The sequence below is a fragment of the Dermacentor variabilis genome, chromosome 2 (genome assembly GCF_050947875.1).
Source record: "Dermacentor variabilis isolate Ectoservices chromosome 2, ASM5094787v1, whole genome shotgun sequence".
NCBI lineage: Eukaryota > Metazoa > Arthropoda > Arachnida > Ixodida > Ixodidae > Dermacentor > Dermacentor variabilis.
In genome coordinates, this window is record NC_134569.1 from 151,852,546 (window position 1) to 151,866,290 (window position 13,745).

At 44.8% G+C, this 13,745-nt stretch overlaps 1 protein-coding gene across 6 annotated transcripts in view; it reads right to left on the minus strand.

Moving 5' to 3' along the window:
* Uggt (UDP-glucose-glycoprotein glucosyltransferase) overlaps window positions 1–13,745 on the minus strand; it is a 218,079-nt gene that overhangs the window by 160,846 nt on the left and 43,488 nt on the right. The gene's annotated exons all lie outside the window — the stretch shown is intronic.

A 13,745-nucleotide genomic window follows, 5' to 3' on the forward strand; every position in this document is an offset into this window, starting at 1 on the left:
AGATGTACTGTTAGATGAAACTCACCGAATTGTGATATCGTTTTTCATTGCTGAGTTACAGAGTTTTAAACTTGATAGTTTCGTTTTCCGGAAATTTACAGTTTTTGCCAATTTTGAATACAGAACTGACAACCTAAATAAAAAATTCGAAATAAACGGTCACTAGAATTGAAGTTCTCTTTAAATGCAACAAACCTTGTCAAATTTGGTGCAGTGGTTGTCGAGAAAAACGAATTCTCCTTCTACACGCATTTAGATTGGAGCAATCAAACTGGAGCTTCCTTTTAAGGAGGAATTTCTGGCTACGCCGCTGCAATTGACACGTTAGACGACACGTTAGACAGGCAACACCGCCACAGATGACGTACAGCCGTGAGCAATAGTTTGGAGACCACGACATCGGGGAAAGAAAATATAATCAAGCGAAGCTGCGCGGCCTGGAACTGGTTTACGACACTGCAATGGTCAGACAAGCGCACGTAGTCGCGCGCTCTCGATTTCAGCCGAAGCGCCCAGGCTGCGAGAAAAGAAAGAAAGAAATCGCGGCACCTTTCCCAAGCTTTTGTTGGTACGTCACGCCGCGCGCGCTCGCACGCACGTGTGCGGAAGTGCAGCATATATCCTCGTTCTTCTAGACCCTCCGACAAGCGCAAGTGCCTTACTGAACTGAACGAACTCCTAAAGGTAAATTGCGCCAGAATATTCGTGAAGTACGACTTGCACACAAGCTGCATACATGATAGCTTCGAATTGTAATTCGAATATACAAAAAAAAAAAAAGCGTAACTCTGTTGCGCGGAAACTCATAGATAAAGCCCCTTTTCCAGTAGACAAGGCCCTTATTTTTTAAAGCCCTTTTCCAGTAGACAGAGTCCCCCCCCCCCCATTTCTTTAAAACCCTTTTTCAGTAGACAAAGCGCCCCCCCCCCCCTTCACCCCATTTTTAAAAGCTCTTTTCCAGTAGACAAAGCCCTTTTCCAGCTGCCGTTTAAAGTCTGTCTCAGTGGCCGCGGCCGCTATGTGACGGTAGGCAGGCTGCGGCTATTCAGAAAAAAAAAAAAAAAGAAAGAACAGTTTTGTTCGCCATATTAACGTATATTTAACGCGTACACGTCACTTTGACGCGGTGAGTTTTCGCGGTTTTGTGACGTCGCGTGACAGGCAAGTGGCTGCAGCCCTATAATATGACCAATAGCCTACGCCTAATGGCGAAAAGGCGTCGAATCGGAATTAACTATTTTTGTTTTGTTCGGTCAAATCATGCATAATCAGTGTGTACACGTCATACCATGTGGGGGGCTATCGCGGTTTTCGTGACGTCGCGCGACAGACAGGTGAAGTGGGGGTGGTCCAAAGAAGTTTTTGACCAATCGCGGAGGGCTGATTTCAGAATCGAACAGAAAAGTTTGGAATAGTTTTACGTTATAGCGCCCTATATAACTACGAGGGACGTTCCGAAAGGATGTTTCGTCATTTGTTCTGGCACGGGAACATTATTGCAAAAAAAAAAAAAAAAAATACACCATGGCATCATGAACTATACACCTTGCACTATTTTCCCACATATAGTCGCCACCGGCATTGAGACATTTGTCGTAGCCGTGTAATCAGTTTGAAGAAACCACTCTGGTAAAACTCGGTGCCCTGCGAAGCAAGGCCTGAGACGTGACCTCTTCACCATAAACGATCTGTAGGCGTTCATGGATGACGGACACAGTAGTGCCACGTGCGCGTTCATATCGGATAACAGCACGCGCACTTCCGTCGGCGAGCACGTTGTCAGCACACGTATGTACGCCATCTTGATTTTTTACTCGAATTACCTCGGGCCACGCGGGTCTGCTGCTTCTCTCTCTTCTTCGACGCTCTGCCCATGCGTCATCCCTCTTCCTCTGAAGGTTCTTTTGCCTTTAAAGAGGCAACGGGCGTGGATTCTTGTGGCGATTGTTTGTTTCGCCTGGTGTACCGTCTTTAAAAAAAATAATAATAATAAAAGAGACGCAACTTACTTTCGCAACGTCCCTCATATAACGTACGTAATATAATAAATATGTTAATAATATGACTTGTTATTACTATAAGACATTATTATTAATATTTTATAACATATAACATACCTTGAATAATATAATAATACCTATATAATCGTGCGGCCTTTGAACAGACTCCTATAAGTTAACTGCACTGCAATGATGGGAAGACCAATTAAGAGAGGCATACCAAGCCATGATGCTTTGCAGAGATTTGACATCCAAGTGTCACATCATTCAACTCATTACGTTGGAAATGTTTTTCCCAACCAACGCAACATTACATTTTCCATCAGTCCCGTGCACCCTCCTTTTTTTTTTTCGTTTGTCACGTAGCAAGAAACATCTAAATGACATCTCAATAGGAAATTTCACTAATTAAAAACGTCATTAGGTTAGTGCTGTGACAGGAACGTTGCCAAGTCATTCCCAAATTAGCTGTAAAAGAAAAGTAAGAAAAGAACAGCAAGGATACCGAAACAGTTGGGAGCTGCGTGCGTTGATGACGTCTCGTTCGTGATTCGTGGGGCCCACACGTGGTTTACTGCGGTCTCTTCGAAAGAACCATTATTTTATATTTATTTAAATAATATCGTTATTTAAAATGGCAAAAGCCCTTTCTTTACGGATAATAAATTAGTTTTCTTGAGTACCCTGCCTCAGTATTGGTCATTACAAAATGATGCAAGGCAGAAAAAAAAAAAAAAGAGACAGAAAGAAATAAAAAGAAAGAATAAAAGAAACACATGCGAGACTTCGCAGTGGTTGGCCCGTCCGGATTACAACTACGCACTGCCGCAGGGGCACGAGCTCGATCCCCAGTGGCGGCAGTAGGCAGGGTCTGGTTTTCCTTCGCGTGAAGGCAAGGGTGACGAGAAGGTATTAAAATGAAGTTGCAAGAGTGGGCAGCCCTAGCGGCGTCTTACCGGCTGGAGAGGCGAAGCCAACGCTTGCCTTTCAAGGACTGGCAGTCCTCTGATAGTTCAGGTGTCGTTAGTCCTTTGCGTATAAACAACAGAAGAATAAAGGTTCATTGTTTCTGGCTAACGTATGGTCCTTGGCCGAGTTTTAACATCGTAGTCGTCAACCGAATTTCCCGATTAATGTTGAGGCTTCATCCTAAAACCGGTGACGCAAGGACACGCGTCGAGCAGAAGGCCGCAAGACAAAATTAGCCGTCTTAAAGCCGCACGAAACGAGCATAAAGCGCTTCCCACATCGTGCACTACTTGCCAACGTTCCTTTGCGCCTACGATGGCGGTTGTCCGGCCTCACTCTTCTGAGACATCGTCTCCACTCCAAGGGACGATGATGAGGTGGCCGGCCAATCCAGTTTAGAGCTACTAACTGCTGTCGCAGTATCAAGAAGAAGCAAACATGCTTCTGCACCCTGAAGGCGTTTCAACATGACTTTTCCGTCCCGAGTCCGGTGTTCTAATAACTATACGCGGTAAAGGCATCGAGCAAAAGCGCAGTAACGCACATGTGATTGAACTGTAACGAAGGATTGAATTGCATTCTGAAACATTTCCAAAGACATCCGGAAGGTGCTCAGGTTTTCTGGACAAGAAAAAATGGCCCAAGTGTGAAAGAAACTTGGAAATCCGTGACATCTATATTCACGAGCAGTCGCTGACGCCCTTATCCTTGGGCAATGCAGGATGCTCTAATACTTATAACAATAGAATAAAACCCCTTCATTGTTCTTGTTTATCAGCCGTTTCTGAATACTCGCGGATGTGTGCCCCTGACCATATGCATGCTATAGCGTGTCCTCATTATCGGTCACTTAAGAGTGCGCGGAACGCATGGACAAAGCGCAGCCTGCCCTCGTCGTCGTTGAACCGCAAGTTGTAGAACGCCCAACTGCCTTGCCGCGAATAGCGCAGAGAAGCGGTTCCTCTGTCCTCAAAACAAACGATCCTACCCCCCCCCCCCCCCCCCCCCCCCCCCCCCGCAAACTACGCCTGGACGTTTGTTTGTACTGGCGTGTTTCGACTTTCTATTCCCTCACAGTTGCTTATTTTGCTTTCGTGTTACGGTATTTACTAACGCGCTGCGCCGACCCACGACGCTGTTTCGACTTCATTACACACAGTGTCACCACGCACCGACCGTGTCGGGTTGCGGCATTCTCCAGATGTGCTCGCTTTCTCGTTTCCCGTCGTGTCATTTTGACTTTCGTGTTACGCAACCCGACACCACAACCGAGCCACAAGAGTGTGTCACAGTCAGCGGCGAAAGCCGCTGTAAGATCAAAGCGGTATTGGCGTGGGTGGCATAACTGCAGTCGACGCAATCGGGAGTCTTGTAACCCCGTATTCTGAAACGATTCTAAACTCGAAACTCTTCGTTTACTCCACGATAATGATTTATTGACATCCCCTTTGAAACGAGGCAGTGACAAATAGTCACCTAGCTTGCCTGAGTTAATCAAGTATGATATACATGTTTTTAAATGCGAAGCATTTCTTGGCGAACATTTGCCATTTGGACAGTATCTACCTAGCCGCCTACGTCTTGGCGCTCTGGTCTTCGTTTGGTTAACTTGGTTACGCGCCGAAATCGGCATAGCATGACAAGAGTGTATGACGATCATAAATGATCGGTCATGACATGAATATCACGACGTGTGTGTCCTGTAGGTCATGAAACAGCTGCCTACGTCTTGGTGCTCTCATGGTCGCTTCGTTAACTTGGTAGGCACAGTGCTTCACATAACATCGATTCCCACAAGGCGTGGGATCTTTCTTCCATTCTAGAATTTTGTATACATCGCCTTAATCTTTTTCTCTTTCTTTCTTTTTCCGCTTCCTCGGAACTTCTCTGCCTTGTACGACTACCCATGCCTAAAACGTATCCGACTGTATCAATATCTTCCCTGTTTTTTTTTTCCCCCACCAATATTGTAATTACTCTTGCTTATCTCGACTGCTGACCGGTTGACGTTTTCGTCCGCTTTAAATGCAAGCCCTTCTGGAAGGTGCACGTTACCTATCCATGAGTCTCGCTGGGTGAACACCTTCGTAATCCGTTAGGATCTGCTGAGTGGTCCCCGGATTTTTTGTTGCAGCAAACACGTGACTAATCTTGCTGCGAACATTTGCGCCGGTATGTTTTTGTCCTTAGGGCAACCAGCTCGAGCCTCAAATAGCAAGGCACTGCACTTTGTGTTATCGCAAAGATTTTCCCTTTTAGTTTCGTTCTTGCCATTCTCGTGAATCTCCGCGGCCATATTTTGTTTCTATTCTTTGCATCCAATTCGCTGTCTCTGCTTCTCTTTCTTTTACTGCGATAGCAATTATATGGACACTCCAAGGGCAATCCTGCCGTCGCCATCGCCGTGATGTTTTGTATAAAGTCCTTACGCTGTATGTGTGGGTGAAAGCTTGCGAGGGTCAGTGTTTTACATAAAAGTGTTTTGCCGAGCGTGAAAGAAGCCCGCGTAAACACGAAAAGTGCCTCGAGCGGACAGTCGCGCGGCAATTTTGCGTGCATTTGCGGGCTTCTTTCACGCTCGGAAAAACACTTTTATCTAGCACTTATTGAGCAACAGAAAGCTGTATCGGGAGTTTTTCATGTCGCTCTACAATTTTCCCATTGACGCTTCTCATCTAATTATATTATTTGAGAATTTGATTAATTAAGTAAGACTAATTATCTAATTAAGCAAAATGAAAAAAAAAGAAGATGAGTATCTCCAAGCGACGGCAAACATTACCTTGGTTCTGTCCAGCTACGTGGCATTCGCATGTTTTTAAACACCGGCTAAAGTTAGCTGGGATAGTAACGTCTGCTGCCGGGCTAGTTGGTACATGGTTTTTAGAAATGGTCTTATGCCCCAACCACTGGCACGCGCTGGAAAGCTTCGGCGCGCGCCGAAGGGTCAAATGCGTCAAAGCGTCGGTCGGGAACTCGCTGAAGCGGAACGTCGCGCAGCGATTATGTCTACTGCCGATGCTAGAAGTTTGCCGGCGCGCGGCGAAGCTGCGCCGGCGTGCACCAATGGGAGGCTGCGACGCCTCGCAGGCGTCAACCAATCGGAGGCTGCGGAGCCTCCGGCTGCTAGGCCTGTAATGGCCGACCGTGCGGAGACGCCGGCACCAACGATCGTCCGAGTGTTTTGGACGCACGACGCGCGCGACAGCGTTCCTGAAAGACAGTGTTGTAAAAGTAGGCCGACAACGACACGATCAACCGACCGACGACCGTGGGTTGTAGCAGTGCGACGTGGATCCGAAGCGACTTCGAACGACGCCGACTAATCCAACCTGCCCACTGGGTTCCGCCGGGGCTCAGTGCGATCGTCTGCTAAAACAGCCAACCGAATCACGATTACCGCAACGTCTGTGCTTGTTGTGTGTGTATTTTGTTGTGCCCAAAACGAATGGAAACATGTTTACGAGTTCCGAAGTCTGGATAATCAGCACTCGCCTATCGCCGATGTTGTTTACGTTACGCGTAGGCCTAGCGGGTCCATCGAGTTCGTAACTGACGAGTGAACGAGGCCAGCTAAGAAACTCTGTCGAAGGAAGTGAATTTTCAGGTCCATTTGGTGCTGCAGTGATTTAAAATATGGCACTCCTGACTTCGTGTGATGTGGTGAATGAACCGTGTGGAAGTTGGGTTGGTCAACCGCAGCGTGTTTCGTGTGGTGTCGGTTGACTCAAGTGTCACGGCCAAGCTCTGCGCTGTTTCCAGTGGTAAAGATAACTTCCGAAAGCGAAATACACTAGTAGCCGAACTATTGCAAGTACTTACATAATCAGCCGTGCCGCCTGTTTCAGCTGACACTGCGCTCTTCTATTCGGCATGTGAATCCAGTTCAGTACAAGTTCACTGTACTCATTCACTCACTTCTTTCTAGTGCGTCCGTCTTTTGGGCTAGTTGGGCATAAATCGCTCGTGTACCAATCAAGAACACTGACGCACTGGAAGCATACGTGACGATGCAGTCATGTTTGAGTCAGTGTGTCGTTATAGTTGAGCACTGCAAAAAGAAATTATCTGTTTGCAACGTGTGCCCTGTGTGCAGTGCATAGCAGGAGCTGCATCATGCAAGACCTATGCGTGTAGCAGCGTATACCACGATTGCTTCGATGCCCGCTTCAGAAGCAGCAAGTACTGAGTCAATGAAACTGTAATTGATTTTTTATCTCACTTTTTGCTTATGGAAAGTGTAGATGGTGTGAGTGCATTGTGGGGAAGGTGAAAAGGTGTCGTCAGTGTTTTGTGCAGTCAGTATGCTTAAACTGCTGGAATCCCTTCAGCTTCTACTAAAATGTTTCTTGCTGCGATACTATAAATTGTAGTCAGGACAAAGATCTACTCAAAACCAACTTACTAATGCATCTGCGCAGAATGTGTTTGATTAACAAGTTAACGCTTCCACAACAACAATATGCCTATGCACAGCACATGTGCTTAGAATAAATACATTCCGTAAAGGTGAACGACTGGGATCAAACTTTGTAGTAGCCCCGTAAAAAAGTGCTTCCATGCGTATCAGCCACAACGAAACTGCTGCACGTCCAACCTTCTTCCTTTGAGGCACTTCTATAAAGACTGTTCGGGCCCTTCCCATTCTGGGTGTAGCATTTAGCTGTTCTCTCAACTTTTCCGCATATGTCACCAGCACTGTATGTAAGCACCAGCCCTTTCTTGGGTTTGTGTCGCGTGTCTCCCTTCCCTGATGACCTAAGGTTTTCCGAGCACTCTACACTTCTATCATTCTGTCACGACTTGAGTACTGCTCATCAGTATAGTTCCCGTACCAAACTCGCGACGCTAACAAACTCAAGCTTGTTCAGCGCCGGACAATACGCACCCTTTACTCCCGTCTTTTCGGTTGTCACAAGCTCATGCCAGCCTTCGAGGATTGCCTCAAACCCCTCAAGTAGCACACCCTGCAATACCAGCACAACATTGCACTAGTCTATACTGCAGGGTGCTTGACGACTCTCTGGACAGCACTAATATTTCTTCAGTTCGTCTGAACAAGTGGTCAGCACAGTCTGAGCCCTCATCGCGCCTCTATGGCCCGACACCACTACTCCATGATTATATCTGGCATGCAGAGCTTTCTCTCCACCCCCCTGGCGATTTGGATTCTCCTTCCTTGGAACCAGACTGAATTGGCACTCGTGTGTGTTGTGCACCTGTGAAATGTGTGCGTGTGTGCCGTGCTGTGTTATTGAGCAAGTGTGTGTGCACATGGAGAGGAAGGAAGTGTCTTCTGCATCCTGCAAATTCCTGCTCTAGATGGCTGGTTATCAGATGCTCTAACATACAGGCATCAGCCTTCTTTTTAGTCTAGTGTGCCAAGTTACCACTAAGATTATTATTGTTGTTATTATTATTATTGTTATTATTAGAATCATCACTTTGACCACGTTGATTGTGTTGAAGCCAGCGTGACACATAATTCAAAATATTTCTGGAGCTTTGTGGGCTCTCCCTTCTAAAAAGAGTGCCAAAGATGTACGTCTTCTTCATGAAAATAGTGGTGTTGTCTCGAACACTGCTGATGCCTTTGCAGAACATTTCTGTTTGCTATATGGTGTGAAATATGCTTCAAGTAACCTTCCTTCTCAGTCTGGCGCAGTGTATGCTAACAGTCAATGAAAACCTCGTTTCCAAGTATATGAAGTGCCTTAAACTTTGCCTTAAACTTTCCCTTTCTTGTGGTGCTGATGGTATTTCCTCCACAGAGCTTAACCCTTTGAGACGCTGTCTACACAATTGGGCACAGCAGGAGCGTGCATCAATAGCAAAAGCACTGATGAAAGTAATGGTATTTAAAATGTGTTTCATACATCTTGAAACACTTATTATTGGAACTGTGCTGCAATTTTGAATAACGTGCAGAATGTTTTAACAAAATGAGTGGGAAGGTAGACGGCTGGGTGTTGTTACTCTGTGTCAGTACGTTGTATGTAGCGAGTTCACTTCTTTCATTGTTTTTTACAATGTCGTGCACCAGGCATAATTGTCAAGTGGCTGGATAAGTGCTTTTCAAGCTTTTCAAAACACAATATAGTACATGTTCTCATATTTTGTGTTCCTGTAGTGAGTTTTCGCATGGAGTCGAAATTTTGTAAACTTGACAAAACTCGCTAAACAATTGAAAATTCTTAATATTTGCTGCAGCTGTACACTTTCTATGATTCTGAGTATGCAAGAGATGTGGTGAAAGCAACTTTTCAATCAACGGGATAAAGTGGTGTCTGAAAGGGTTAAGACGTATGGAAGCATACTTGTTCCTCGTTCTCACAAGCATCTTCAATAGTTCCCTAAAGTCTAGTACCTCTTCTAGCACTCGGAAGGTAGCATGAGCATTGCCCATGCACAAATCAGGTGCTGGATGTGCAGTTACTAACTGCCGACCTATATCTATCCTCTTCAGTGCGTCAGGTGTTTGAATCGATATGGGATTCCTCGCTTTCTGTTAGTGCTAAGAGCATTTTAATAAATGAACAGCATGACTATGTGTGCCGACAACTTAAAAACTATTTCAGACTGTCAACAGTGTTCATCACTGCATCGACTTCCAAAAAGACATTTTTTCACTCTCAAACTGGTGCAGAAAAAATAAGTACTCTTAAATGCTTCCAACACTAGGGCATTAAGTTATATGCACAAAACGCACCATGTGAAATTTTGATACACCCTACGTGATGCTCCACTCCTTAGGGTCGATGAAATGAAAGATCTTGGTGTGTACTTCGACAAAATGCTAAGCTTCTCTTCACATAGATAATTACACAACATGCCCTTCACGCTCTTAGAATTGCATGCCGTATATTGCATGATTTCCACTCACCTGTTGTGTTTCTGAAATTCTGCTGTGTGCCTCCAACTACTAGAGTATGCCTCTGTAGGAGGGGGGTGCAATGAGCAAATCTAATTCTGACCTCATTGAACGCATCCAGAATAAAATGATGTCTATCTTCAAGCACCACTTTTGCCATTCTGGCAACTACAGTTGAGCCTTCTCAAATATACTTCAACTCGCACCTCTAGATTCAAGTCTTAATTAATCGCACCTTTTGTTCCTGTATAAGGTGGTCCATGACATTATACATTCCTTAAAGCTCGTTAAGTGCACCAGTACAAAGGCTCTCTAGCTGTTCCTGGGCACTACAATGAAAATTTGAATGATTGATTATTATCGTAGTATAAAATTGTGCTTTTCAAGTATGTACTAGTATACTATTTTAGTGCAGTAGCTTTTGGGCAATTAAAAAAAGGGCATGAATTAAGAAGAGAGAGAGAAAATGATAAATGAAAGGTAGGGAGGTTAGGAGGCACGATGGATGCTGACCTTGTTAGAGAAGGACACCTGTGGTCGTAGTTCTGGCATGAATTAGGAAAGTGCAATAATATGCTATGTGCCTGATCATATGCATTGTGCTATTAATTTCTTCTGTCTGAGTTTTAATAATGGCTGGCTACTGTATGCAGTTTTGTGCAATAAAATATGCCACAGCAATTATTGCGTGCCTCGCAGAACAAATTGAATATATCTTTCTCAGTCAAGACATCATAGCAGGCTGAAAACAATAAACTGCAATTTTTCTTCTTGTGGTGACGAAGTGTATAAATTGTGAAAATAACCTGTTTATATATTTCTTATACTATGCAAATGAGCTGCTCCCATGCATGCGAATAAGTGCTTCAATAGTACGACTTGGCAAAGGGCAACGAAAGACTCCTATTAAAACCCTCTAATTCTCAAGCTTGTATTATCTGACGGTATGTCATTTCATTAATGTAAAGAAAGCCAAACTTGATATGTGGAAACCAGTTGCAATAGAACATGGCCCTTACACTGCGAAAATGTTTTGTAGCAATGAACTCAATGTGAAGGCCTCCAGATGCGGTGTTGATGCATCAAAACAACCTAGAATAATAGAGGTGCTCCATGGGCTAGATTTGGCAGAATCAAGAATTGGGGGGAGACAAGATACGAATTACATACATTTTAGCTATTCTAGTTTTTTTTTTTTATGTGAGTGCTACAGGTGTTTCAATTCTGTTTTGCTGATTTTCTCAGAAGCCACTTTTTCATGTTTCTCTCATGCACCAACAAGCATAATTATATTGACACGGATGCTTTATCTGTATCCGGTTACCGTATTTCACCGGCTAAAAAATGTTAAAACGTTATCGCTCGGTGCAGGATGCACCTGAACGTATCGGAAGTTTCGCGAATGTTATCGATGGTTCTGTCTGTTGTCGACGAACCTTGCTAATCTGATTGCATACGCGACACGAATTGTGTTGTAGTTTCTGGAAGGCGCGCGGGCACCAGCGAATAGGCTAACTTTCGACGACTGACGTATGCAAACCGACGCGCTTGACCCGCAGATGAGATTTTCTACGATTGCCGACATTGCTCGCCGCTATCGTTGCCATTGAGCCGGCACTGTTTATTTACCGTCACTACTACGTGGCAATATTTCCAACACAGATTTTTTTCAGTTATACCATTGCACGCCTAATTCTTACATAGTTGGCTGTGCAATAAGCTACCAAAAAATGAAATGGTACAACAGTTTTTGATATATCGCATCGTCGTGCAGGTGTTTGCAAAGCGATCTTGCAGACAGACGACGCGCGAGCGCTGATGTCGATATTTTGTACACTATTGTTACTTCAAAAATAAAAACGAACTGTTGCGGCAGGTGTATATTCATTATGCAAACGTGTTTTTTGTATCTAAAAGCACATACAGATCACAACCTTATTGTTTCAAGCTTAGTTTACAGCAGGCTGTTTTAGGCCGGACTTTGACGGATGAAGACGGAATAGTCCAGCAACAGTGCGCCGCAGCCGAGGAGCGAGCTTCGGCTACAGTGGCTACAAGGGGGAAGTGTGAGGAGCGCGCCCGGGCAGGCGAAGCGCTTTGGAAGGAAAGGGGCAGATGGCGCTGCAGCGCGCATACACGTCAGATTCTTCGGCTGCAGCGTTGGTAAACGCGTGTTTTATACGCGGCGGACGCAGTTTTTCTTTCGTCATGTTTCCATGGCTCTCACTATATTACAGAAATCGGTTCTGCTGGACACTTGGTTGTACAAGAGAGCCGGAAATATTACTGAGTTAATTCCAAATTGAGCAGAATGTCAAGAGAAAGCAGACTTACCGTTTCCATGTTGGATCGCCCAACAGCGTAGATTATTTCGCGACGGGTTGATTTCTGCTGTACTCGGACAAAGCACCACATGTTCAAATGCGCAAAATTTCTGAATAAAGCTTTATTTTGCTAAGCTGCTCTGGTAGCGGCAAAATAAAATGATTTCCTGGTACTTGGGAGTGAAACCTCTTCCAAACAGTCCTTAGGTAACCCGCCTCAGTTTCAAGTGCTTCTTTTTTTCCCGCGATGATTCCCTCTCTTTGTTAAGGGATTTCATGTAGAAATGAAGGCGTGTTAGCAGGAAAAACTTGGTGATGTGGTTGGTAATACTCAGCCCATGAAGTTCACAGCCAATCAAGACATTGTTCTTCCTGAGACAGCATGTCAGCTGATCAAGGCTGTCATAGTGCAGTTGGTTGTTGCTAAACCACATAGAAAAGGTGAGTTCTAACGCCTCTACAAACGAGAAAAGTTCGTGGGATGGGTAGAGCAGACCACCTTTGTCACAAAATTTGGTAAATGTCGAGAGTTCTTTGTTAGCATTCTCCGGATTCACGAGAAGCTGATCAAAACAGTCTTTGCAGTGAGTTTTCAGGATGGTCTTTCGTGCAACATACCCTGCAATGTAAAACACCAGGCGGCTGTCGCTCGTTTTTTCATTGTACACATGGTCAGAGAGAAGCTCAGATTTCTGGAGCCTTTGTGAAGCATCTTCTATCTGTCCTCTGTCAAGAAGTTCATCCACTTCACCGCCTGCTTCCTTCTCACCCAGCAAAAACTGCAGGGTGCCTCCTTCACAGTTTCCGCTGCTCGGCGCTTTCACTAAGTTATAAAAACTTAGGCAATTAACAGTGATGAGGAACTGGGTTGCGTTGGGGTGGTCATTACAGCCGGAAAACTGACGTATGACGCCAAACAGTTTTTCCAGGCTATCCTGACAAAGGCGGCTTGTCAGCAAGTACTTGTACCCAAGCTTGTCATGGACATACTTTAACAGATCTAATGTTGCATGGAGGGTAACCCTCAGTCCTTCAGCTGTGCTTGCTGACAAAAAACCTACTCTGGAAGGTGCCAAGGATCTTTCCCATTTGTTAAGGTACTCGATGAAATCTTTGATGTTTTTCTCTTGAATGGACCCAAGTCTTAGAGCTTCGGATGGAATACGTGCTGTCATCGCCTCTATTAGCTTGGCCATTGTGCTGACAAATGCCTCAGTTGCTGCTGGGTCACCCCAATTCCTTTGAATTTCATTCTTGTAAAAGAAAAGGCCACGAACGACTTCTGAGCTGAAAAGTTGGAATGCTAAGTTCACCCTCATTTTCTCAAAATTATTGGGCTTCACGTGGCATGCACTAATTTTTGGCATGACCTTGAGGGTGACTGCACATTTATCTTCCTCGTGTGCCACCCTGATGTGCTCAATGTAGGCAGCACCATCCGGAGTTTTGTAGAAGCACTTCAGGAAACCGTTCCTTACGCATTTTATCAAGTGGGGAAAATCTGACATAAAAAAAAGACGTCTTTCTTTATCAACAGGATGAGCAACCGACGACTTCACACAGCTCGAGGAACCAGATATT